The 27,130-nt window shown below is 38.5% G+C and overlaps 1 protein-coding gene and 1 pseudogene across 2 annotated transcripts in view; both read right to left on the bottom strand.

The window, feature by feature from the left end:
* GNA14 (G protein subunit alpha 14) overlaps positions 1-27,130 on the bottom strand; it is a 237,777-nt gene that overhangs the window by 63,060 nt on the left and 147,587 nt on the right. The gene's annotated exons all lie outside the window — the stretch shown is intronic.
* On the bottom strand, positions 8,684-9,316 carry LOC119505056 (annotated as a pseudogene).

Genomic DNA, 27,130 nt, shown 5'->3' with positions numbered 1-27,130 from the left:
TGCAGCACACGCCTTTCCTTTGTTTCCTGCCCCTGGTTTAGAAATTACAGAGTATAACTTTCTAAACATACCAACAAGTTATTAAGTATCTTCCCCCATTAAAGGCGTTATCTCCTTGTGAAACAAGCAATCTAAAAACTCTTAACTTCATTTTCCTTTTGGCATATTTAAAATACTGAAAAACGTGATAGTTTGGCTATGTAAGCATCCAAAAGACAGCCCATTTCACCTCTAGGGAGGGGTCCTGGGGGTCTAAGGTGGGAAACTCTTTTAAAAGGTAGTTTATTCTATAACTAGTAAAGGCATCAAGTTAGCAATTTTAAAACTTTCCACAAAGAAAAGTCCAGGCCCAGAGAGCTTCACCGGGGAATTCTACCATTCAAAGGAAAATCAATAACAATCCTTCAACAAACTCTTTCAAAAAATAGAACCGGACAGAATACTTTCCAACTCATTCTATGAAGCCAGTTTTACCCTGATACCCAAATCAGACAAAGACATCACAAGAAAACTACAGACCAATATCCCTTATGAATATAGACACAAAAGTCTTCAACAAAAGACCAGCAAACTGAAACCAGCAACACAGAAAAAGGATTATATACCATGACCAAGTGGGAACCAGGAATTCTAGTATAGTAGGCAGAATAAAGGACCAATATCCACAGCCTAGACCCTTATCTGGCAAAAGGGACTTTCCAGCTGTGACTAAGAGATGGGGAGATTATCCTGGATTATTTAGGTGGGCCCAGTCCAATCCCATGAGTCCTTTAAATCAGAGAACTTTGCCATTGGATTAGAAAGATGAGACGGAAGAAGGAGAAGAGAAGGGAGTGTAAGAAGGTCTCAGCCCTCTGTCCCTGGCTTTGAGGATAGAGGAAGGATGTCACAAGCTAAGGAATGTGGGTGGCCTCTGGAAGTGAGAATGGGGGCCAGCAGATAGCCAACAGGATATGGCGCTCTCAGTCCTACACTATAATTACAAGGAACTGAGTTCTGCCAACAGCCTGAAGGAGTAGGAAACCTCTCCCAGAGCCTCCCTAAAGGGACACAGCCCTTCCAACACCTTGATTTTAACTCCGTGAGACCCATGTCAGACTTCTGACCCACAGAACTGTAGGATAATAAATTTGTATTTTTAAGTTACAAGGTTTGTGGTAGTTTGTTTTGAAAGTAATAGAAAGCTAATACAGCAAAGTTGGTTTAACAGCCAAAAATAAATTAATATAACACACCCTATTACTAAAATAAAGGACAAAAATCATATTATCACCTCAATAGATGCAGAAAAGGCATTTCACAAAGTCCAGTGGCTTTCCATAATTAAAATGCTCAACAAACTAGAGATAGGAGAGAACTTCCTCAACCTGATAGAGGCATCTACCAAGAAAATGCTCAGCTAGCATATTTGACGGTGAAAGACTGAATGTTTTCTCCATAAGATCAGCTATAAGACAAAGCTTCTCTTTGCACTTTTATTTGTACAGGAGGTTCTAACCAAGGCAATAAAGCAATAAGGTGAAATAAAAGACATTCAGATTGAAAAGGAAGATGTACAACTCTATTTGCTGATGACAATCTTCTATGTAGGAAATCCTAAGCAATCTATTTAAAAATTATTAGAACAAATAAACAATTTCAGAAAGGTTGCAGGATACGAGATCATTACACAAAAATCAATTCTATTTGTATAAACTAGTAAGCAACAAACTTTATGAAAATGAAAATAATTCCATTTATAATAACAAAAAAAAAGAAAAAAATACTTAAAAATAGATTTAAGAAAAGAAATGCAAGACATGTACACTGAAAACTAAAAAACATTGTTGGAAGAAATTAAAGATGACCTAAATAAGTGGTAAAACTTCCCATGTTCATGGATCGATATATTTAATGTTGTTAAGATGGCAATATTTAAATTCACTTACGTATTCAATGCAATCCTTATCAAAATTCCAGCTGGCTTTATTTGCAGATTTGAAGAGCTGATCTTAAAATCCATATGGAAATGTAAGAGACCCAGAATAGCCAAAACAATCTTGAAAAAAAAGGACAAAGTTGGAGGACTCACACGTCCTAATTTTAAAATTTACTACAAAACTACAGTAATCAAGAGAATGTGATATTAGCATAAGGATAGACATATAGATTAACAGAATATAACTGGGAGTTGGAAATAAACCTCGATATTTATGGTCAATTGATTTTTGACAAGACAATTCAATAGGGGAAGAATAGTCTTTTCAAAAAACAACAGACTGTTTTGGGGCAACTGAATATTCACATTGTTGAATCCCTACCTCACACTATATTGAAAAATTATTTCAAAATGGACCATCATCTTAAATGTAAGAGATAAAACTATAAAACTTTTAGAAGAAAACAGTGGAGAAAGTCTTTGTGACCTTTAATTAGGCAATAGATTCTTAGATATGACACCAAAAGCAAGGCAACAGAAGAAAAAATAGATAAATGATAGCTCAATAAAATTTAAATCTTTTGTGCTTCAAAGGACTATTAAGAAAGTGAAAAGGCAACCAATAGAATGGGAGAAAATATTCATTAATCCTATACATGGTAAAGAACTTCTACACAGAAGGAAAAATTTTTACAACTCAATAATAATAAAAAATAACCAATTTACAAATGGACAAAGGATATGAACAGACATTTCTGCAAAGAAGATAAATAACTGATAAGTACATGAAAAGATGTTCAACATCATTAGCCATCAGGAAAATACAAATAAAAATGACAATGAGATACCACTTACACCCACTAGGATGGCTAGAATCAAAAGGCAGGTAAGTGTTGGCGAGGATGCAGAGAAATCAGAACCCATGTACATTGCAGGTGGGATGGTAAAATGGTACAGCCACTTGGGAAAAGTTTGGAAGTTCCTTAAAAGGTTAAACATAGAGTTATCATATGACGCAAAAATTCCACTCCTAAGTATATACTGAAGAGAACTGAAGACAAGCAAAAACATGTTCATGACTGTTTAAACCAGCATTGTCAAAATAGCCAAAAAGTAAGAACAACCCAAAGGTCCATCAACCTATGAATGAACAAATAAAATGTGGTATGGCCATAAAATGGGATATTATTTGGCAATAAAAGGGAATGAAGTACCAATACACACTACAATGTAGATGAACCTCGAGAACATTATGCTAAGTGAAAAAGTCAGTCACAAAGGACTATATATTATATGATTCTATTATATGAAATGTTCAGAATAGGATAATCCATAGAGAAAAAAAGTAGATTAGTGGTTGTAAGCAGCTGCAGAGATGGGGAAATGGGAAGCTATTGTTTGATGAGTACCGAGTTTCATTTATAGAAGACAAAATTTTTCCAAAAGAACACTGAATTACACACTTTAAATGGGTGAACTGTATGGTTTGTAAACAATAATTCAATAAAGCTGTAGAATTAAAAAAATGATAGTATAGAAAGGAGCATCGGAGGACAGAAAGGTTGCAGAGACCTAGACCATGGCAGAGACTGTGGAAGAAATAACCAAGATTGAATGAGGTTGACATCTGGCCGGTGCACACTCGACCTCCTCTCAGTTACACGGGGCTGAGTTCAAGGCCTGCGCCAGATGCTCACTCTACTCCAGTGGTTCTCAAAGTGGGCTTCAGACCAGCAGCAGCAGCAGCACCTGGAACCCAGTTAGAAAAGCAAATTCCAGGCTCCTCCCCAACCCTCAGAACCAGACACTCGAGGCACAGGAGGCAGCCACCGGTGGTGTGGTGAGTGCCCCAGGTGACGCTGATGCACACTCAAGTTCAAGGCCCTCTGAAACCACAGGGATGACATTGACATGATGGTTGTGAGTTTGATGCAGGCACATGGGCGAATCATTCAGTGATGGAAGGTCACAGACAATAACAGAAAGGCACAACGAGAACAGGGAGACGAAGTCCTAATATAAACCCTCTTCTCCAGCCTGGCTGTATGAATGTGCTCATCTGTTCTTCACCCAAATCCAAGTCAGTTTGGCTTTTATAAAGAAGCTCTCTTTACAAAAATTTGGTCACCAGGACCAGAATTTGAAAAGGCTTACGTGGATGATAAGAGCTCACAAGTACTGAAGCAAAATGACATAACCTGGAATTTATCCTCAGGGTGTATCCTCAGGACTTAGAAGAGAATGGCCCTGTTCCTTCAGCAGAAGAGTAAAGGGAGCAGGGAATTTGACTTTGCAGGGAGTGGGTGGGCTGGCTCCAGGGGAAGAACTGAGAATTGAGCCTGGGAACTTCTCTCTTATACCTGTCCCCTCTCTAACTTTCACCATTCCTTCTCATTTTTTCTTTATCATCCTCCCAGGTCCAGGGCCTAGGTGAGGCAAGTGGGGCATCTGGGGCACACAATTTGAGGTTTATGCCCTCTCAGATACCTCCACGCCCCCATGGGTCTAGCAGAGCCTTTGTTTGCATCTGCCCTCAGGAGGATGCACCTGAACAAGAGACCCTGTGGGCTCTGGAAGCAGCTCCATGCTGTTGGGCAGGGTTGGGTTCCTGATAACAGAATTGATCTAGAAAGATCAGTGCAGCCTTTAGCTGGGCATGTCCCCTCAGCCCCTTAAAATTCTCACCTCCTGAGGTGGGTCAAGACAGGAGCTGGCCCAAGTGGTGCTCTCAAGCTTGAAACTGAGTTTTTGAGAGCTAAATTGGTTTGGGAGAAAATACATATGCCTAATATAAGAAGAGATGCTGTACAGCTCATTGAGAAATGTGAATTCAAACAACAAAATTTAGCTTATAAAGGTTTAAATGGGAGAGATGTGGGAGAAAATCTTTGGAAATGAAAAAATCTGGTATCAGTGGCCAATCAACCAAGATGGTGGCATAAGATGCTACAGTGTTCCATTCCCCCATGGAATCATTGAACAACTAGCAAAAGCTAGCAGAACACTGGAAAACAGTTAAAGCATTGCAGTAATTGGGCGAGTGCCAAATCAAGAAAACACAACTTAAAAACCAAAGGAAAACCCTTGAGGAGCTGGTGGAGAATGCAGGGGTATTCGCCTACCCCACCTCCATGGTTGCTAACATGACCACAGACATAGGGGACTGGTGGTTTGATGGGTTGAGCCCTCTACCATAGGTTTTACCCTTGGGAAGACTCTTGCTGCAAAGGAGAGTCTAGGCCTCCCTATAATTGTGCCTAAGAGCCTCCTCCCGAATGCCTCTTTGTTGCTCAGATGTGGCCCTCTCTCTCTAGCTAAGCCAACTTGAAAGGAGAAATCACTGCCCTCCCCTCTACGTGGGATCAGACACCCAGGGGAGTGAATCTCCCTGGCAATGTGGAATATGACTCCCGGGGAGGAATGTAGACCTGGCATCGTGGGATAGAGACCATCTTCTTGACCAAAAGGGGGATGTGAAAGGAAATGAAATAAGCTTCAGTGGCAGAGAGATTCCAAAAGGAGCCGAGAGGTCACTCTGGTGGGCACTCTTATGCACAATATAGACAACCCTTTTTAGGTTCTAATGAATTGGGGTAGCTGGTGGTAGATACCTGAAACTATCAAACTACAACCCAGAACCCATGAATCTCGAAGACAATTGTACAAAAATGGAGCTTATGAGGGGTGACATGGGATTGGGAAAGCCATAAGGACCACACTTCCCTTTGTCTAGTTTATGGATCGATAAGTAGAAAAATGGGGGAAGGAAACAAACAAAGGCACCCAGTGTTCTTTTTTACTTTAATTGCTCTTTTTCACTTTAATTATTATTCTTGTTATTTTTGTGTGTGTGGTAATGAAGGTGTCAGGGATTGATTTTGGTGATGAATGTACAACTATGTAATGGTACTGTGAACAATCAAATGTACGATTTGTTTTGTATGACTGCATGGTATGTGAATATATCTCAATAAAATGAATTTAAAAAAAAAAAAAAAGGAAAAGCTGTGGCGCCTTTGCTGCCCCTGGCCCCCCACCTCTTCCTGGCACAGTATGTCACCAGGAAATGCTCTCAGGATAGGCCCCTGGCCCTGTTCCAGAGGGAGCAAAGTAACCCCTATGCACGTACTGTAAACCCAAAAGGAGAAAATGAGCTGGAGATGTTGTAGAGAGGTCAGGACAAAATTTAGGGGAATGGAAAGCAGATGCCAGATGAATGAGAGCTAATCACTTAACAGAATAGAAAAAGCACAAACTTCATACCTGCCAAGGGAGACACACAAAAGAAGCAAGTGGATTCATACCACAGGATGCCAGGGAGGCTCCTGGGATGACAGGAAGTGTGTATGAGTAACAGCAGGGTCCCATCCTCCATGGTCATCAGAGCTTGATAGAAACCTAGAGTTTGCTCCCTCAGGCAGAGGACACCAGAGCACCAAGTATGGTGCGAGGAGGGGGTGCATTCTGAAAGCAGCTGTGTTATGTGGAAGTCTACGTACTGGATGGTGAGACCCCAGCCTCATCCTCCTGCTCGGGACGTTGACAGCCAGGCCTGAGATGGGAACCTTCCTCTCTGGGAAAAGAGACCAGCCCAGGAGAAAAGGGATCTCATTTCATACATTTGAAGCCTCATAATGAAATAATCAGGTCACCATCTAATCACCCGTATGTGACTCAAAGCTTCCAATCATCATTTACGGATTCTCTCCTGAAGGAGCAGCCAAGGGCTAGCAGTTAAAGACAAACTCCATCAGAAAACAAGATACAGAGAATGAAACAACATGGGGGGAAATAGCAACAACACAGAATGGTTTTATAAAACTTTATAATTTACATCTTCAGAAATAACAGGAAAACTTTAAAACAAGAACAGGGTGCTACCTATGAAGAAGGAACAAACAGAAAATTTAAAAATTCAATAGATAAATGAGGAAAATTGAAGAAATTCTCCCAAAACACAGAATCCAAAAAGAGAAAGATGTAGGGAAAAAAAAGGAATGAAATGAGAAAATTAGAGGACTGATCCAGGCTCTTTAATATTTGGCTAATGGAGATTTAGAAAGTGACAGAGATGACGGAGAGAGACTCTTTCAAAGGAATTCTGCATGAAACTTTCCCAGAACTGAAGCCCATAAATCTTCAGATTGAAAGGGTTTTGGAGGACCCAGCCCAATGAATGAAAAACACCACCTCGATAAAAGCAGGGATGAGGAGCAGATGCCAAATTATTTGAGAACATGGATTGTGCACAAAGAATCAAGAGTCAGAATGGTATTAGATTTCTCAAGAGCAAATGCAGGCTACAAGACACTAGAGTAATGCCTTCAAAATCTGGGGAAAAAAGTGATTTTCAACCTAGAACTCAATACTCAGATGAATACCGATAAAGTGAAAAGAGTAGAATAAACACATTTCAGACATTCAAGAGCTCAAAAAATTTAACTCCCATGTCCCTCTTCTTAGGAGCCAAGTCAGCTTGGCTTTTATAAAGATAAGCTCTCCTTAACAAAAATTTGGTCACCAGGACCAGAATTTGAAAAGGCTTACGTGGGTGATAAGAGCTCACAGTACTGAAGCAAAATGACATAACCTGGAATTTATCCTCAGGGTGTATCCTCAGGACTTAAGAGAATGGCTCCAGGAAAATAGGGGAATGAACCGAGAAAGAAGACATATTTCCTGGAGTACAGGTGAAATAACACAAAGAAATAAAGGGAAGTCTTGTGATCAGAGCTGTGAGTTGAACAAGATCATTTCAGCTTGGAGCAGAAGGATGGAGGGCTTGGCACGAGATGTATCCAAGGGAGAAAAATGGAATTCATAGATGATATGGTTTGGTTTATCACAATGAGAGAAATTTTTAAATTTCGTCTGAGTTTGAGGATGAATTAATGATAGACTCATAAGGCATTGTTCCTGAAAAAAATTAAAATGTGTTCTCTAAAAGAAATATATTCATGGTAACAATGAACAATATTTATATAATTCTAATATAAACATTTTAAATATAAAAATTTTACCCCGAAGTGTTATATAAGGAGAGTAAGTGTGTGTGTGTGTGTGTGTGAGAGAGAGAGAGAGAGAGATGGAAAAGGTTATAAATTGTTTCTATAAATAGGATATGAATAAGAGTATAAGGGAATAACTTCCATTTCTTGAAGTTTTAAACAAAAGAAATTGCCAAAACTTAGAAAGTGATCACTTCTGTCTAGTATAAATCAGAAATGAGGCAGGGGGTTGCTGTTTTTCATTTTAAGACTTGTAGCATAGAATTTTAAAAAACACTATATACCGCTGTTACTTTGATTTAAAAAATAAAAATATTTGAGTAGTTGAGGGAGCCTAAATTAATAAATTAACATTAATTTATAGTTATTAAAGGAACATCTCAGCTTCCCTACTGGTGAAATGAGAATAGTATATTTTGATATTTTTATGATTGCTAAATAAGCCAGTAAATGAAATCATTTTGTAAACCATAAAGTTACATCCAAGAGACATAAAAATGTGAATGGGGAAATATTACTCTTTTTATTCATACCCAATACAGATAAGAGCTATCGAGTCCTAATCCAATGCATGTCATATGTAACACACATACACACACATCAACAGCTTGAAACTGGGCTGTTTGGGTTAATTAAAAATTGTTGTGAATAAGCAGTTTACAATATTAGCCAACTATACATTACAATTTTAAAAGCCCTACAATATGAGAAGCACCTAACACAAAAACAATCCTGAGCATAATCTTACCTTTTTTTTTTAACAGATGGATTTTATTGCATCTTGTTTCCATTGCTGCACAACTCTTAGATCTTGTTCATTAGCCTGCTGAACCGTTCCTTTTTCAGAGCCATAGATACCATCCAAAAATTTTCTTATATCCTTGTTTTTAACTGTTGTTGCTTGCTGCATCAAAGCAGCTGAATTTGATACAAGTTCAATGTCATTTCCTTCAAGAATTAACTCATCTTTCTGGGCTTGAGATACTGAACAGGCAACACCTGGCCTCATCTGAACCTTGCAGATATATTTTTCACCCAAGAAATTTCGGATTTCAACCAGAGACCCACTGTCCTGAATAACAACATTGACGGGGAAGTGCATATACGCAGACCTCATCTTGTAACGGAAGCCCAGTGTAACACCCCTGATCATGTTCTGTACCTGCCTACAGATAGTACGAACTGTAGCCAGCTCTTTTCTATTTCCCCACTATTTGTCAACTCGAAGCCTCTTCTTTTTCTTCCCAAGTAGACTGAGTTCGACACTGATATGATTGAAGTCCCTCCACAGGGTTCCTTAGGGGCACTTCACAATAACTGTGCGTCCCTTCAGCGTGATGTTGACATTTTCTGGAATGTCGACAGACTGGTTGCTGAGAATGGTCTTCATTCTTGCAGTAGATGCGGCAAAGAGCTCTTTATCTCTTTTTAGAGCCTCACAAGGCACTTCCAGGACTCACAGTCTTGTGAAGTCATTATTACAAATATTGTGAATGGACTAAACATTCCCAAGCTGGGTACAGGAGCCAGTTAATACAGAGTTGAAAAACCTAGTTGACATTGCATTTGATACCAGAACCACCATCTAAAAGGGGCATGGATAACCTGAAGGATTCAGAGAAATAAGACAAAGACAAAGCAATGTATCTTAAAATGTGTTCCACAAAACCCTCGACCGGTCCTGCTTCTCAAAAGGAGAATTCTATTATCAAATGTTTTTGGGAAACACTGCAGAGTTTATTTCCAGGAACTCACAATGCATGGTGTGCCGGGGGTGCTGGGAAGTCATCAGAAAAGAACGAGTTTTGCTTTATCTAATGCAGTATTTACCAAACATATCTAACCATGGAACCCTATTTTAGATTCAACATTTATTTTAATCCAATTCTGGGAACACACTTTGGGAAATTCTGACTAAAAAGCATTGTAAATTCACATCTACAAGGAACTATCTAACTGGAAGTATTTAACTTTAAAGGAGAAAACCAAAGAGAGAAGAAAAGGGCTTCAACTTTGCACAGAATTATTTTATAATGATTGGAAAGTCTTATGTCACTTGACTAGAGACCATGAGGAAATGGGGACTTAGGTTAGACCAGAAGAAGAACTATGGAAGGGTTCATTTTATTACAAAGTGAGTGGTTTCAGAAGAGTAAAAATAAATAAATAAATAAATAAATAAAAAACAAAAAAATTTAAAAAAAAGAGAAAGAAATGTGATAGTTGTGGCTATTTAGCCAAAGAAGAATTCTTCCCACCCATCATAGTATAGAGTTGTTGCTGGGAAAATGTCTTCTTGGCTAATTAGCCCCCTGGGCCACAGCGACTTAGAGAGAACATGTTGAAGATGGCAAGCACAAGATAAATGCAGCCTGGATCCCACAGTCACTACATGGAGGAAAGCTGCCTGACTGCATACGCGGAAATCATATGAAAGAGAAATAAACTGCTACTGTGTTGAGGCACTGAAATTTAGGAGTTGTTTGTTACAGTAGCTAATATTAGTTACCCTGACTATTTTGGCAAATAGGGCAAAATGGTTTTGACAAATCTGAGCAGTGGGTACAAAGGTATTTATTATATTCTCTACTGTTTGCTGCATGCTTAAAATATTTCATAATGAATAAGAAACCAAGATGCTTGGTACCTTTATGCATGCTGAGAAACCCACTACAAGACAGAGTCTGAAAGAAGGGAGGAAATGGGAAAGGAAATGTGCATTAAGGAGTTTCAACTGCATTTTAACCCTCTATTTCCTTAAAAAGAAGTTGTTCTGTGATGACTTAGCCAAATATCCAAGGAGGGTTCTTTGCTCTCTAAAACAATTAAAAATCTTACTATTTAATCAATTGGCTTTCATCCCAGAGAGGATAATGTTTCATGAAAGGAATGGGGGGATTGCACCTGATACTGGGGAGCTCTGGACTTGCCCTGCAAGGAGTGGATCCCAGGCAAGCAGGAGTGATGTCCGTGTCACACTCTGCACTGGGAAGGGTCTGGGGGAGGCAGCATGTCTACATGGCCCTTGAAATCTTGTCCCATATCCTCTGAAGATGAGTAAATAGGGAAGGAATTTACTGTTTTTCCTTCCTTTGGCAAATACTGACATTTCAAATCACGATAGTGGAAAAGTACCGTTTTGTTTTGTTTTTGAAACGGTTGTCTTTAAGGAAACTTTTATGTAAACTGCCCACACAAAGTATTAATACCAGCTGGGTTATTTATACTTTGATTGAGCTAAAGCTGCAGGTACAAGGGCCAAAGCTTTAACAAGACATAAAATAGGGGTTCTTAACATGTTTCTAAGCCTTCAAGAAGAGCTTCACTCCAGAATGTCCTATCTTTTCAGAGCCGGGATCCATAAAACCTTAAGGACGCAGAAGCTTCTCAAACGTTCCTAAGTGCCTGCTGGGGCCTGGGCAATTGGCTGGAGGGAAGTATCCAGGCTCCGCCTCTGCCTGGCCGGGCACCATCTCCTTTGACCATATCGGTTCCCCTGGACTCACTGCTGGTGCTGAGACTGAGTTCTGAGTACATCTTCCCTCCAGTGATTTCACATTTTGCATGGACACAGCATTCAGCTGCAGTGACCCACCCAAGGAAGTAAAAGTTGAAGTGCTTAGAACTAAAAACTACCTAATGACTGGCTTCCACCTCTGGCATCAGAGGCTGCTCCTTCCACTCAGCAAATGCTGACCAAACACCCATCTGTTCAAGGTCCAGGGCTGAGGGTCGCCAAGGAGCACAGAGTTAAAGAAGACAGTGTAGTAGGTACAAGGTGACCCAGATCTGCCAAGAAAGGGGTACCAATCTGTATGGCAGGAATTCAGGGGCACTTTTTTTTCCAGTCAGGAGTGGGAATCAGAGAAATTAACCTGGTTTGAACCGAACCTTAGAGTAATGATGTACTTCTTCAGGAAATAAGCAATGTACTTACAGTGGGTTTGGATTAATCCACATTTTATGCCCCACCCAAGTTATCCTTTGTGCTTTAAATGGAATAGTTCAAGCATACAGAAGGTATAGAGAATAACTAATGTTTTCGTGCCCAGTAACCTGCTTTGTCAAATCATAATATTGTATATGGTATTTGCTTCAGGTCTTAATAGCACATAGAAGCTTCCTACATATCCCTCATTTCATATTCCTCTCTTTCTCTGTAGAGGTAACCAGTGTCTTGAAAATGGCCCCCATTTTTCTATTTGGAATTTGTATCCTCTGCTTTTATTTTTCCTTCCATGGCAGTGGCTAATTGACTATTTTCTCTCTCCCATGAAATGCAGAAGAGTTCTCCACTCAGGGCTCCCACTGAGTGAGGTTGGAAAACCTGCTGGCTTGGCTTCTAATTCCAGCTCTTTCCAGAGGGCTTGGTGCCCAAGAAGTGGAGAAAAGAGAAAACTGGGTCTGATCTACCCTTTGGCAGCTCCAGGTGTCCAGAAGCTGATCTGGCCTGAAGGAGGCACCTCTGGGAAGACAAAGACAGTGTCACTCAATAGTCAGAAATCCTGGTTTCAATCCATAGCTGCTCCAGTTCTTGGCAACGTGACCACAAGCAGGACCCTTCACCTTGCTGGGCCTATTTATTTACCTACAAAACAAGGACACTGCACCCCTGACCTGCAGGCTGCTGGGCCAAGCGTTGTACGCCTCCTTGGCACCTTGAACATCTGTTAGAGCATCTCACAAGCATGTAGTCATTTTTCACTTACTTGCCTTCTCCACTGAATGTGAACTTCGTGAAAGGTGCACAATAAATGCTGGATGAATTAGGCTGACCAAACATAAATGCATTTTATGATCTAACAGCTACACACATCTAAATTTTATGCTTTATATCAGTGTAATTCTCATTTGGCAGCACAAATGACCATAAATGGCATCGGCCATCAGTACCATCCCATCTTGGAATTAGTATTTTTATCCCTGGATGTGGAAAAGCTTCTGTGATGGTGACGGAGCCTTCAGCTCAAATACAGGCCCTGCTGTTTTACTTGATATGGCAAATTCATTAACCTCTCAGTCCAGAGTGGGAATTGCCTATTTTTCTCCCCAACCTGGAACATGCTTGACATTTGCTCTCTCCACATCAGGCCTTTGTTTCTCAGTTTTTCACCTGTAAATTAACCCAAATTAACAAGGTACACGAAGGCAAGGATTTGGGTGTGGTTTATTCACTCATGTTACGACATACCTTGAATAGGGCAGTGGGTACTCAACCTAGTTACTGAAAGGATACGTGCACCCACCATCGAGGTTATTGTAGGGATTGTACAACTTAATGTGCACAGAAAGTGCCCAGGGAACACCTTTAAAATTTTTAAATACTGATTTTGTTTACTATTTCATGGTTTGGAGGGAATGCCATAATATCATTCCGTTTTGATTTTGGTCTCCAAGGCCTCAGATTTCCCTGCATTGATGGTGCTGTGAGTGAACTCTTCCACAGCTTAATGACCAGTCTCGGAGCTACCGAAGGGGCGTCTCTGTTCCTCCTAGATTTGTGTGGGGCAGTTCCCTGGAGAACAAGAAGAAAAGACCACAAGGCAGTGCATGTCTGCTCTCGTACTCCTTCACCTCCACCTGACACCCTCTCCCCATTCTAGAAAGTTCCCTAGACATACTAGGGTCCAGCAAAACCTACACACTGCCCTAGAAATGCTCACAGCCGTGAGAAATTCCATGAGTGGAATTTTCTGACTCTTTGGCCTGATGTGGAGGGAGAAAATGCCAAGCATGTTCCAGGTTGGAGAGAAAAACAGGCAAAATCCTAGTATGTGGGAGAATTCCACAAACATATTGGAAGCAGAAGATGGTATCAAGAAAAGAGTAAGTAATTTAACCATGCGGTTACACAAAGCCCTTTGGCCTTGTCATCTTTGAAGCACCCCCTTCAGTCCACTGATCTTTAAAATTAGTATCTGTAATCTTTTCCTGGTTTCAAAAGCTCATTTCATTTCTTCATGATTACAAAGGTCATTGTAAAACTCTGGAAGATACCAGAAGAATGATTAAGAATTACAAAAATTTCACTGCCCAGAAATGACCACTGTTAACATTTTGGTAAATCTCCTTCAGTATTTTATAATTTATATATTACTTTTTCAAAAACTAAACTTATGACCATATTGTTAAGAATTGAGTGTAGTGTTTTTTCCCACTTAGATTGTGTACATTTTGCCACATTATTAAATAGACTTCAAATTTTTGAAATTTTTTACTTTGTTGTGTAGTAATGCATGCATAAAAAGAGACTATACACATATAACTACAGTTAAAAGTAAGAATAAAGCAAATAAAATGAAAACCTTGGATAGCATTAAACACAGAATTTAACCTTTATCCTGTTAAATGTTTAGGATCTTTGTGAAAATCTCTGATTATATCTTTAGGATGAATTTTTAGGGCGTGAACATACTGAGACAAGGATATATAACCAGTTTTTTAAATTAAGCTTTCTATTTTGATATAATTGTAGATTCACGAGCAGCTATAAAAAATAAAACAGAGAGCACCCTTTACCCAGTTTTCTTCAATGGTAACATCCGGCAAAACTATGGTACAATATCGCTACCAGGATACTGACCTTGGGATAGTCAAGATACAGAACATTTCCATCACCCCAAGGATCACTCCTGTTGTTCTTTTATAGGGACAACCACTTCCCTCCTGCCCCAATCCCCTCAACCCCTGACAACCACTAAGCTGTTCTCCACTTTTATAACTCTGTCATTTCAAGAATGTTACGTGGGCGTCTCCCCGGCCCCAGCGCTCTCTCCCCTGAGCGGAGACCCCAGGAGGCCAGGAAATGACGCCTGTTCAGACTAGCCAAGAGTCAAATACTCAATAACCAAAAGAAGCTACTGGCTGCCTTGCTGGACAAAGGAATAGGCACGTTGATACGAGCAGCTGGCACAGAGAGGTCCTCTTTTCCTCCCTGGCTGCCTAAGGATCAGCCACCATCATGAATGACATAGTAACTATCCAGGCCAGGAAGTTCACAACCAACTGACCACTTCAGCAGAAACAAATGGTCATGATTTTCTTTCACCAGAGAAGGCAACAGAACCTAAGACATAAATTTGGGAAAAACTAGCCAAAATATACAAGACTACACTAGATGTCATCTTTGTGTTTGGATTCAGAACCCAATTTAGTGGTGGCAAGACAGCTGGCTTCAGCATGATCTATATAATTCCTTGGATTATGTACAGAAAAATGAAACCCAAATGCAAACTTGCAAGACAGGGCCCATATGAGAAGAAGACCTCAAGAAAATAGCAATAGGAACAGAAGAACAGAATGAGGAAAGTCAGGGGGGCTGCAAAGACCAGCATTGGCACTGAAAAAAGATGGAGTAAAGATTGTGCAGTGACTTGATTGGTGATCGTGTAGATTTTTCACCAGAGGATTTCTACAACTACAAAAACATAAAAACTTTTAAAAACGTGAATGGACTACCAATCTACAGAAGACTCTTCTGTAATCTGGAACAAAAGAAAACTGATTAAAAAAATCGAGTTTGATTCCATTTTTATGAAATATAAAATGTGCAAATTAAAATATATTGATTTAGGGATGCATCCACAGGTGATAATACCATCAACAAAAAGCAAAGAAATTTTCTTCATATAATTCATGACACTAGTGACAGAAGGAGAGCAGAACGGAGACTGTGATTTTGTGATTAGGAATTAACTCAAGTGGGGCATCTTGTGGGAGGGTGTCTGTATCCTTCCCTAATTGTGACTGCATAGATGTTCATTTTATAATATTTCTGACAACCATATATTTGTTGGATTCATTTTTCTGCTTGTATACTATATTTTACAATAAATTACTCTAAAATTTTAAAAAAAGAATGTTACATAAATGGAATCCCATAGTAGATAACCTCTTTGAATTGGCTTTATTTACTCAGCATAATTCTCTGGAGTTTCATCCAGGTTGTTGCATGTATCATTAGGTCATTCCTTTATTTTGCTGAGGAGAACTCCATGGTATGGATGTACCAGAGTTGGTTTACCCACTCACCCTCTGAAGGCCATCTAGGTGGTTTCAAGTTTTTGACTCTTAGAAATAAAGCTGCTGTAAACATTCATATACAGGTTTTTTGGTGTGAACATAATCGCTCATTTCTCTGGGCAAAATGCCCAGGAGTACAATTCCTGGGTCATATGATACTTGTATGTTTAGTTTTTTAAGTAATGGCTAAACTGTTTTCCAGAGTAGCTGTATCATTTTACATTCCCATCAGCAACGTATGAGTGATCCAGTTTCTGCATATTCTGGTTAGCCTTTGGTGCAGTCACTGTTTTTTAATTTGTTATTCTGATAGGTGCATAGTGATACTTCATCATAGTTTTAATTTGCATTGCCCTAACAGCTAATGATGTAGCACATCATCTCATGTGCTTATTTGCCATATGATTATCTTCAGTGAAATGTCTCTTCGTGTCTTTCACCTATTTTTCAATTGGATTTTTTTTTTTTTACTGTTGAGTTTTGAGAGTTTTTTATATTCTAGATCTAGACTTTGACTGGATATATGGTTGGCAAATATTTTCTCCCATTCTGTAACTTGTCTTTTTATTCTTTTAACAGGGTGCTTTTTGCAGAGCAAAAGTTTTTAATTTGATTATGCCCCATCTAAATTTTGCTTTTATAGATTGTGCTTTTGGTGTTGGGTTTAAGAAATATCTGTCCAGTCCTAGATCTGAAACATTTTCTCCTATGTTTTTTTCTAACAGATTTTTAGATTCTGACTTACATTTAATTCCACAATCCATTTTTGAGTTAATTTTTTGATTTTTTGGTAAGGAATGAGATTTAGGTCAAAGTTTCTTTCTTTCTTTGCCTATGGTTATCTAGTCATTATAGATCCATTTGTTGAAAAGACTAGATTTTCTCCATTGAATTGTTTTTGCACCTTTGTCAAAAGTCAGTTCGGTAAATTCATATGGGGCTATATCTGGGTTCTCTATTCACATATCTATCCCTCCACCAGTACTACACTTGAAATAATTCTTGAAATCAGGTAGACTGATTTCTCCCACTTTCTTCTTCTTTTCCCAAATTGTTTTAGCTGGTCCAGTTCCTTTGCCCTTTCATATTATAAATGAAAATGGCATTGCCTTTTTAATTTCAGTGTCCATGTGTTCATTGCTAGTATATAGAAATACAATTAATTTTTGCATGTCATATCCTACATCCTTGCTGAACTCAGGTATTAGTTGTAGGAAAATCTTCCTTGGGATTTTCTGTGTAGAGAATCATGTCATCTACAAATAGAGACAATTTTATTTCTTCCTTTCCAATCCGCATGCGATTTATTTCATTTTCTTGCCTTATTATATTGGCTATAACTTCCAGTACTACATTGAATAAGATTGGCAAGAGTGGACATCCTTGTCTTATTCCTGATTGTAGAGGAAAGCATTCAATCCTTCACCATTAAGTACTTATGTTAGCTGCTGGTTTCTTCTAGATGCTCATTATCAAGTTGAAGAAGTTCTCTTTCTATTTTTCTGGGTTTTTTTTTTTATTTTATCAACTGCTTTTTATTGCATCAGTTGATATGATCATTTGATTTTCTTTTTTAGCCTATTACTATGGTAGATTAAATTGATTTTTGAATACTGAACTGACTTGCATCCATGGACTAAAGTTCACTAGGTCATGGTATAGAATTCTTTTTACATCTTCCTGAATTCTATTTGCCAATATTTTGTTAAGGACTTTTATACCTTTATTGTTGGAGGATACTGATGTGAGTTCTTTCCTTTTCTCTCTCTTTCTCTCCCTCCCCCCACTCTCTGTACTGTCTCTATCTGGCTTGGGTATCAGGATAATAATAGCTTCATAAAATGAATTCGGAGGTGTTCCTTTTTTTCTATGTCAGTCTTGGCAAAGCTTTGTTGATTTTATTGATCTTTTCAAAGAACAATCTCTTTGTTTCATTCATGTTCTCAATGGCTTTTCTGTTTTCAATTTCATTGCTTTCTTCTCTTATTATTTCCATCCATTTGTTTATTTTGAGTTTACTTTGTTGTCCCTTTTTCTAGTTTCATGAGGTGGGAGCTTACATTATTTATTTGAGAATTTCTTCTTTTCTAATATATGCTATAAATTTAGTGCTATAAATTTCCCTCTCAGCACTGCTTTGGCTATGTCCCACAAATTTTTATAGGCTGAATGTTCATTTTTCTTTCAGTTCAATGTATTATATTTCCCCCAGAACAGATATGGAAAGTATCTGTTTTGTTTCCAAGTGTTTGGAGATTTCCTGTTCTCTTTCTGTTGTTGATTTCTAGTTTGAGTCTACTGTGGTCAGAGAAAACATTCTTTATGAAAACAGTCTTTTAAAATTTGTTGACGTTTGTTAATGGCCCCAGGATATGGTCTATCTAAACATATGCTTCGTGGGTATTTGAAAATGATGTGTATTTTGCTGTTGTTGGGTAGAGTGTTATATTAATATCAATCAGATGCTGTTGGTTGCCAGTGTTGTTGAGCTCTTCCATATATTTGCTGATTTTTAGTTTGCTTGTTTTATCAGTGTTCGAAGAGGAGTGTTGAAGTCTCCAACTACAATTATGAGTTTGTCTATTCTTTCATTTCTATCAGGTTTTGCTTCACATATTTTGTAGCTGTATTGTTTGAGGTGTACACATTTAGGATTGCTATGTCTTCTTTGTGGGTTTACTCTTTAACCATTATATTATGCCCCTACATATCTCTAGTAGTATCTACTTTATTTAATATTATTATTCCCACTCTGGCTTCCTTTTGATTAATGTTTTCATTATATATGTTGTTCCACTTTGTCACTCATTATATATGTTGTTCCATTTATACAACTTACATTTGACAGTGATACATTAGAGCTTAAGTCTTTTATTGTTATTTTTGTTGTTTGCTTCATTTCTGTTTTCTTTTTCTTGCCTTCCTGTAGGTTACTTGGACAATTTTTAAGAATTCCATTTGGATTTATCAATAGTGGCTTCTTTTAATGTAATTTTATTGATTTATAATCACACACCATACAGTCCATCCAAAATATACAATCAGTGGTTCATCATATCATCACATATTTGTGTTTTCATCACCATGATCATTTTTAGAACATTTGCATTACTCCAGAAAAAGAAATGAAAAGAAAAAAGAAGAACCCAAACATGCCATACCCTTTACCCCTCCCTCTTATTGACCAGTGGTATTGCACTACACCCAATTTTAAGACTTACAATAGAGGTAGGTTAACTAAAACAGTGTCATATTTTCAGATATATATATATATATATATATATATATATATATATATATATATAGGTCAGTAGAACAGAGCAAAATATCCAGAAGTAAATCCATACAAACACGGGCAACTGACTTTTTTTTCTTTCCTATACAATTATACAATCATTATCAAAGATCAGGGCTACTGGATTACAGTTCAACAACTTCAGGTTTCCTTCTGGCTATTCTAAAACACTATACACTAAAAAGAAATATCTATATAATGAGTCAGTAGTCACAGTCATTTGTTATATACTAACTTTTCAGTTACACCTTCTCCCTCCCATTTGGTTATTCTCTCAATCTTCAGATATATCTGGGCAATGACCATTTTCACTTCTTTGTGCTGGAAAGGGGTGTTGGCCACATGGGTTGAAGAATGGAACTGGTTAATGTTCTTGGAGAGACTGGTACCTCTGGGTTTCAGGGATTATCTGGCATAAGATAAATCTGGAGGTCATAAGTGTCTGAAAAACGCAACTTACTAAGAAAAACTTGTATAGAGACTTAGATATCCATGGTGTTTTTGAGTGTAGCTTTTATGTAGATTTTTTTTTACTGGTTGTTCCAAGTATTAGAGTATATATACATAACTTATCATAGTCAACTGGTGGTGTAATTTTATGAATTTGAGTGAAGGGTAGAAATCTTACTTCTCTTTATGTCCCTATACCTTTGTATATAATATAATTGTCTTAAATATTTGCCCTATATACATTTTAAACCACACCAGACACTTGTAACTTTTTATTTAACCAAACAAAATTTAGAAAATTCAAGAGGAAAATAAAGCCTATTGTATTTTCCCACATTTTGCTTTCCTCCTTCCTGATTTCCAACCTTCCTCCGTTTATCATTTTCCTTCTGTTTAGAGAATTTCCTTTAGCCATTCTTTTAGGGTAGGTCTGCTGGTGACAACTTCTCTCAGTTTTCCTTTATCTAAAAATGTCTTTATTTGCCCTTCATTCCTGAAGGATAAATTCAATGGATATGGGATTCTGAGTTAACAGTTCTTTTTTTTTTTTCAGCACTTGAAAAATGTTGTGCCACTTTTTCTGGCCTCTGTGGTTTCCGATGAGAAATGCAGTCACCCAAATTGTTTTTTCTGTGTATGAAAATTGTCCTTTCTCTCTGGCTGTTTTCAAGATTTTTTCCTTCTCTTTTTAATTTTTTCTTTGTCTTTTTTTAAGAAGTTTGAGTATGATATGTCTTAGTGTAGAATTCTTTGTGTAAATCCTGTTTGGGATCAGCTCACCTTCTTAAATCTGTAGGATTATGGCTCTTGCCAAATTTGGAAGTTTTCAGCCATCATTTCTTTGAGAACTTTTTCAGCCCTGCCCCCTTTCTCCTCTCCTGGAACCCAATGACACAAATGCTGAATCTTCTGTTATATACCCACAGGTCCCTGAGGTTCTCTTTTTTTTTTTTTTTTCAAAAAGTCTGTTTTCTCTTTGTTGTTTAGATTGGGTAATTTCTATTGTTCTAATCTCCCAGTTCGCTATTCTTCTCCTGTCCCTTCCATTCTGCTTTTGCATCCTTCCATTGACTATTTTGCTTTGTTATTGTATTTTCCAGTACTAAAATTTCTAGCTGGTTCTTCTTTATATCTTTTATTTCTGGACTGAGACTTCCTATTTCTTTGCTGAGGCTTTCTATTTTTTCATCTGCTTTAAAGATGTTTGTAATTGCTCAGCAAAGTTTCTTATCACAGCTTCCTAAAAATCTTTGTCGGATAATTCTAACACCTCTATCATCTTGATGTTGGCAACTACTGATTATCTTATTGATCATTTTGAAATCTTCCTTGTACTTGGTATAATGAGTGATTTTCAGTTAACCTGGACATTTTGAGTATTACGTTAGGAGACTCTAATCTTATTTCAGCTTTCTGTGTAGCTGGCTTACCCTGCCTGTGCCCTGGCAGGTGAAGGGAATGCACCACCTTGTTACCTGGTTAGGGTGGGAAGTTCTGCTCTCCTCTTACCTCCATCAGTATCTCCCTGCTAGAAGAAGTAGGAGGGCCTCATTACTACTCCCAGGTGATCTCCATGTACTCTTTGGGGGGGGTGTGGTCTTGTTACTGTTGGCAGTGGTGAAAGTCCTGACTCTCTGCTAGGCCTCTTCTGACATGAATTTAGTAGGAGAAAGAGGGGAACTTTGCTGCTGACCAGTGGAGATGAAAGTCCCAGCTCTCTACTTGGCCCAGCTGCAACCTGGTGAGGGTGTAAGTCTAGACTCCCTTCAGAGTCCTTACTGGTATGAGTTGAAGTTCAACCAAAATTTGGCTGCAGAGGTAGGGGGTGGTGGTTATTGCTTTAGAAATTAATGCAAGTGCATAGTTCACATCCAGAGGAATTGTGGGGGAAACATGAACATCTCTCTTGCTAGACTGCCCTATCCTGGTCCTTTGGCTACAGAGACAGGCTTTTGTTGGGGTTTTGTTGTTGTTTTGTTTGGATTTGTCTATGCCTGTGTCTGTTTCCAGGTCACGGGCATCTTCAGCTCCAAGTCTTGGATATATGTGGCAATAAGAAAACCCAGGAAACTCACCTCCAAGTTGTTCCTTGGGTCCTGGGGCCACTGCTGTCTTCCTTATTCTCTGAAATTTCCAGAGTCTTCTTATTTATAATGTCTAAGGCATTTCATTGTACTTAGCAGAAGGAATAGGGAAAAGTGTGTCTACTCCATCTTTCTGGAAGTGGAAGTCTCCCTTTCCTTTTAATGCATGAAAGTGACCTGATCTGTTGTGGACACCACCACAACTCATGGGTTGACCCTCAGGAGTTTAGAGAGAAATAAAGATGTGAAAGATATGGAGCTTATATGGAAGGAACCCAGTAAATGCTTTCATACTGAATGAACCAATGGTGTAAAAACAATGATTTCAACAGTTTCTAATTCTAATGAGCTTCCTATAGAAATATAGAAGAACTTGCTAAATGAAAAGTAACACTAGGAAATATATGATGTTCATGTTTCCCCCACAATTCCTCTGGATGTCAACTATACACTTGCATTAATTTCTAAAAATGTTCTATGAAAGTGTAACAAATGTGTGACTTGACTGTTAAAGCATACAAAGACATTTACATTCCATATCACCCAAAACACCAAAATTCCAATGCAGAAGGCAATGGAAGTGATGTGTATAAAAGCAAGCAGGCAAAGCCACCTCCAACAAGACCTTATCATCTCCTTGATTATTCTGGCCAAAAATTACCTCCTGTAACAGGCTTCACTGCCTACTTTCGTTAAGTTTCAATCTGAGAAGTGAGAATTTAAACAATTCCCATCAGATCTGACTTCAGCTATGAGTAATGGAAACAAATTTTCTTCATCACCTCTCATCAGAAATTTTTTGCAAGGGCCCTTATAAATAGTGTCATTTTTTTTCAAGTCTTAAATATTTGATCACTTGCTCGAGATTAAATATTTGATCACTTGGTTGAGATTTCATATCACAAGACCTGCTTTCGTGGGGAACCTGCTTTTCTTCTCAGAGATCTTCAGACTGCAAGGCAACCCTGTAAAACCATACAGAACTCTCTTCCAGAGGCTAAACACCAAAAATGTTTAACAAAGAAAAAGCTCCTTGGAAGACATTACCATGACCACATTTTCAGCCTGTTCCCAACCAAAAGAAACAGCCTGCAAAAATGAGATCTTCCTTTTCAAATGAGAAACAACCCCACACTCACTCCAGCTGGTGGCATCTCAGTTGGGGAAGGCCATGGCTCTGCTGGGCTACAAATTTCTTACAGATTCTGGCCTACTTAAAATTCTAATTCACTGTGTTTTCTAAATTAAACATCTCTGATCATCAGTGTTTGCCCCCACATGAAATGATACAGAATTACAAGTGCAGATCCAAACTGAGAAACCTTAAGGGGGAACCTCTCCCTAATGATAAGGCAGGCTTCTGATATATTAGCCATCAGCAAATAACCCATGTCTGCACTGACAAATAGGTGTGGCCAAGGATATAGTTTAGTGGACAGATTAAATTTGAGAATCTATGTAGACACAACCTGAATAATAAAGAATATATATTAACAATAAAGCCCTTTTTAAAGTCTAGACTGAATAAAAAATGATTTTAATGTTTATATTTGCTATCTTTCAATCTCTTTAAAGAATCTTGGCAAAACCTCTTTGAAAATAGCATGAATAATCAAATTATGAATTCCCAAAAGCCAAGCCAAGCATTAGCTGCCTCCCTCCCTTTCCAGTTACATTTTGCACAGAGCTCTGGGCCAGTGCTTACCGCACAGAATTACAATTACTAGCCTACAGGGCTGATTCTCTCCTCTTCCTCCATGTCTCCACAGACGAAATTCTTAGGGACAGGACTGAGCCATAATTCATCTTTGTAATGTGAGGATTCAGAACCATGTCTGAATAACTCTTGTGGAAGGAATAACTAAATGGGTGAATAAACTAATGAACAAATAAGAAATTAAGTTTGCAGATTTTGAGTCATATGCTCTTTGTTAGAAATTTCCAGATGTGACAAAGCTGGACATGAACTGAAACACAGTTTTCCAGCAGAGAGAAAGGAATACCATTGTAACAAGATACCACCATTTTTGCCTTATTATATAAAGCGTTGACGTATACAGCTCTGTGTGAATATATGGCAAGCCGACAGAACAAAACAATGTTCTTTTTTTAATCAGGTCATAGATCCACATTAACAAAAGCTGCATTTCCCTTTCCTCTTTTTTTTTTTTTCTTTCAATCTTGGGTGAAAATAGTTTAGAGCCGAGCAGCACTGTCCAATAGAAATTTAATGAGAACCATTTATGAAATTTAGATTTCCTAGTAGCCCCATTAAAAAAGTTAAAGGAAACAAGAGGAATTAATTTTAGAAAAATATCTTACTTAACTCAATATAGCAAACTATTACTGCGTCAACATGTAATCAATGCAATCCTGATGCTATCAGAGTGGTTAGAGATGTGCCATTTCTTATATGTCACATCAAATCTGTTTTTGGAAGTATGCAGGGCACAATTTATTAGTGAAAAGACAAAGCAAGCAAGTTTTGTCACAGTTTCACAGAGAAAGAATTGAGGTTCAGGGCCATGAGGTATCTAGTCACGTGGCTAGTTAGTCCCAAGGCCATAACTCAACTCAGAGCACTCGCTTTAGTGTGCCTTCACTTCCAGCTCACCACCTCTCTTTGAAATCAAAATACTTAGTAGCAGGGAAAAACAGCCGGTTTGAGGGTTAAGTAAGGAAGAAAAAGAACCTCTCATTTTTATTTGCTTACTCAACTCCTACACAAAAGTCCAAATGGCTTGCTGGGGTGAGAAAGAGGTTAGGTCTCAAAAGGAAGTTATTTCCCCAGCTTGAAGGAGGTATTTGGTTCTCTTCCAAAGACAGGAGAACCTTTTAGAAATAAATCGATTCCTTATTTTAAGAACAACCATGTAGGGCATGTATGTTAGATCAAATGCCACGTCTGAGAAAATGTCACCATCAAAGCCAAGTACAGCAACTGAACCCCCAAAGCAGGATAAAATCTTATTGGAATTCATGAAAAACAGCTGTCTTTCTCTATTTTCATCAAGGTTAACCTTATGTTTTATTTCTTGTTTAAGCAAACATACAAAGCATTTACTCTAATGGTCAGAAAACCAGATCCTTTAGAAAAAAAAAAAAAAAAAAAAAAAGGCCTCCTCTCTTCCTAATTCTTACACACCTCACTTTCAATGGGTTTACTCATGTGAGGTCTTTAAACATTGAAAATGCAACCCCCTCTTCTTTATTCTCCACTGCCATAACTGCTACCACCATCACCTCAACCCCAACCTCCCCACCTACAAAATAAAGGAAAATAGCTCCCAGAAAGTACATTTAGCACTGCTGAGAATCAAAAGACAGGAACTGATTTAATTTTCAAAATGATTTGTAGTGTTTGTGCAATAAATCTGAAATTATTTTGTGCACTGAAGGACAGAGCAAATGAGAAAATATGTTGGTATTCTTGGGAACCAGAGTTGACCCTGTTGGAGAAGAGAGCTATAAATATAGACTGGGAAAGGTGCGGAGAAAGATAATGTTGGCTCTGAATTGGAGACCAAGATTAAATGTTTGTGTGTGTGTGTCTCTATGTGTATTTGGGTTAGTATCTATGTGTATGTGAGTGTATGTCTATGTTTTTCTTGGCTCTGAAAGTGTGAGAAGCCAATGATGACCTAAGAGCAAGGAGCACATCTGACATTCAGGTCTTGGTTTCTGACTACGATTCCTTGTAAAAGGAACCAAATCTCCTTGGAGAAACGGCTGCTTCCAAAACTGGGACAGGGGAAGTAAAAGGATGCTTGAAACACCTTGTGTCAGAAAGTCAGGTCGTGCTCAAAGAATAAGGGGAGATACAGGAGAAGCTCACAGGGGCTCCCACTGGCCATCTGCCAGCATCAAAAAAAGTAATTATGATAAAAAGGAATAAATGAGAACCTAACCTTTTAAAAGAGGAAGGAGGAAAACTTCCTCTATAGAAAAGTGCCAACTAATATATGTAAAAGAGAAGTTTAAAAATCACCATTTTGCAAACCCTATGTAATAAATATTACTGGCAAGGATCATCAGTGGATGTTGAACCACTGGGTGGAAGGTTGCTGGATAACAGGATGTCCACACAGTGGCAAGGGACCCCCCTCAGATTACTTATTAATCACAAACGGAAAAGGTACTTTTACAGCAACGAGCTCTGGCAGGAACCACCTTATCCAAGCTTAGCATCAACAGTAATGACACAGACTGGCTTTAAGCACCTCTTAAAGTGCCCAGTGGGAAGGACATATCACCACACAGTATTTTTTTAATAGCTGCTTTACTGAGATATAATTCATATAGTATACATACCATATAATTTAAAGCATCCAATTCAATGGTTTTCACTATATTCACAGAAGTGCAGCCACCACCAAAATGAATTTTAGAATATTTTTGTCACCTCAAAAAGAAACCCTATACTCATTAGGACTCACTCCCCATTTTTCCTCAACTTCTTGCTGCCCCACCTCCCAGCCCTAGGCAACCACCAATCTTTTTTCTGTCTCTAGATTTGCTTCCTGTGGACATTTCATATAAACAGGATTACATGGTCTACAGGTGCGGCGCAGGGTGGGCCTTAATCCTCTAAATGGAATTCTATACAAGAGAATGAAATTCAGACAAAGAGAGAAAAAGCCACGGAAGCGAGAAGCTGAAAATGACAAAACCTGGAATAGATGAGAGAGACCTGCAGAGGCCACCATGTGCCTTGTCGTGTGGCAGAGGAGCCAAGGATCACCAGCAGCTGGTCTTCATGAATAAAGCATTGCCTTGATTTTGACATTTTTCTCAACCATAAGCTTGTAAGCTAATAAATTCCCATTGTTAAAAGCCAACTCACTTTATGGTATCTGCTTTGAGCAGCTTAGCAAGCTCAAATACTTCTGGAGTGGGATTCAGAATGACATCCTCTTTCAAAGTATTTTTATTGAGGTGACACTTGAGGACTTTTTCTTCCTAGAACTTTGGATGGAATGAGAGCTTTATTTTGATATTAACCATGAATCTTCGATCACATTTAAAAGGATAAACCCTAACTTGGTAAAACACTCCATGGTCCTTTATGCCAAAGCACCCCATCCTTAGTTAGATCCTATTACACATTTAGGTTTTGTTCCCAGTCAATCGCCTCTGGATATCTCACTAAGAAGCAGGCTGCCATCCCAACCCAAGATGCCCCTGGGACTGCCAGGGAGGCAGAGATGGAATGTTCCCTGTGGCTCTCTCTATATCAGGCTCCTAGGATAAAATTAGGAGGCCGATCCCAGAACAGATGTGTATTGAGTTAGGTTGGAAACTGTCCACAGAGAGAAGCAGGGGAATAGTGAGGAGTAGCATGTTGCCTGGAGAT

The sequence above is a fragment of the Choloepus didactylus genome, chromosome 10 (assembly GCF_015220235.1).
Source record: "Choloepus didactylus isolate mChoDid1 chromosome 10, mChoDid1.pri, whole genome shotgun sequence".
Lineage (NCBI taxonomy): Eukaryota > Metazoa > Chordata > Mammalia > Pilosa > Megalonychidae > Choloepus > Choloepus didactylus.
This window is presented reverse-complemented; position numbering and strand designations above follow the sequence as displayed.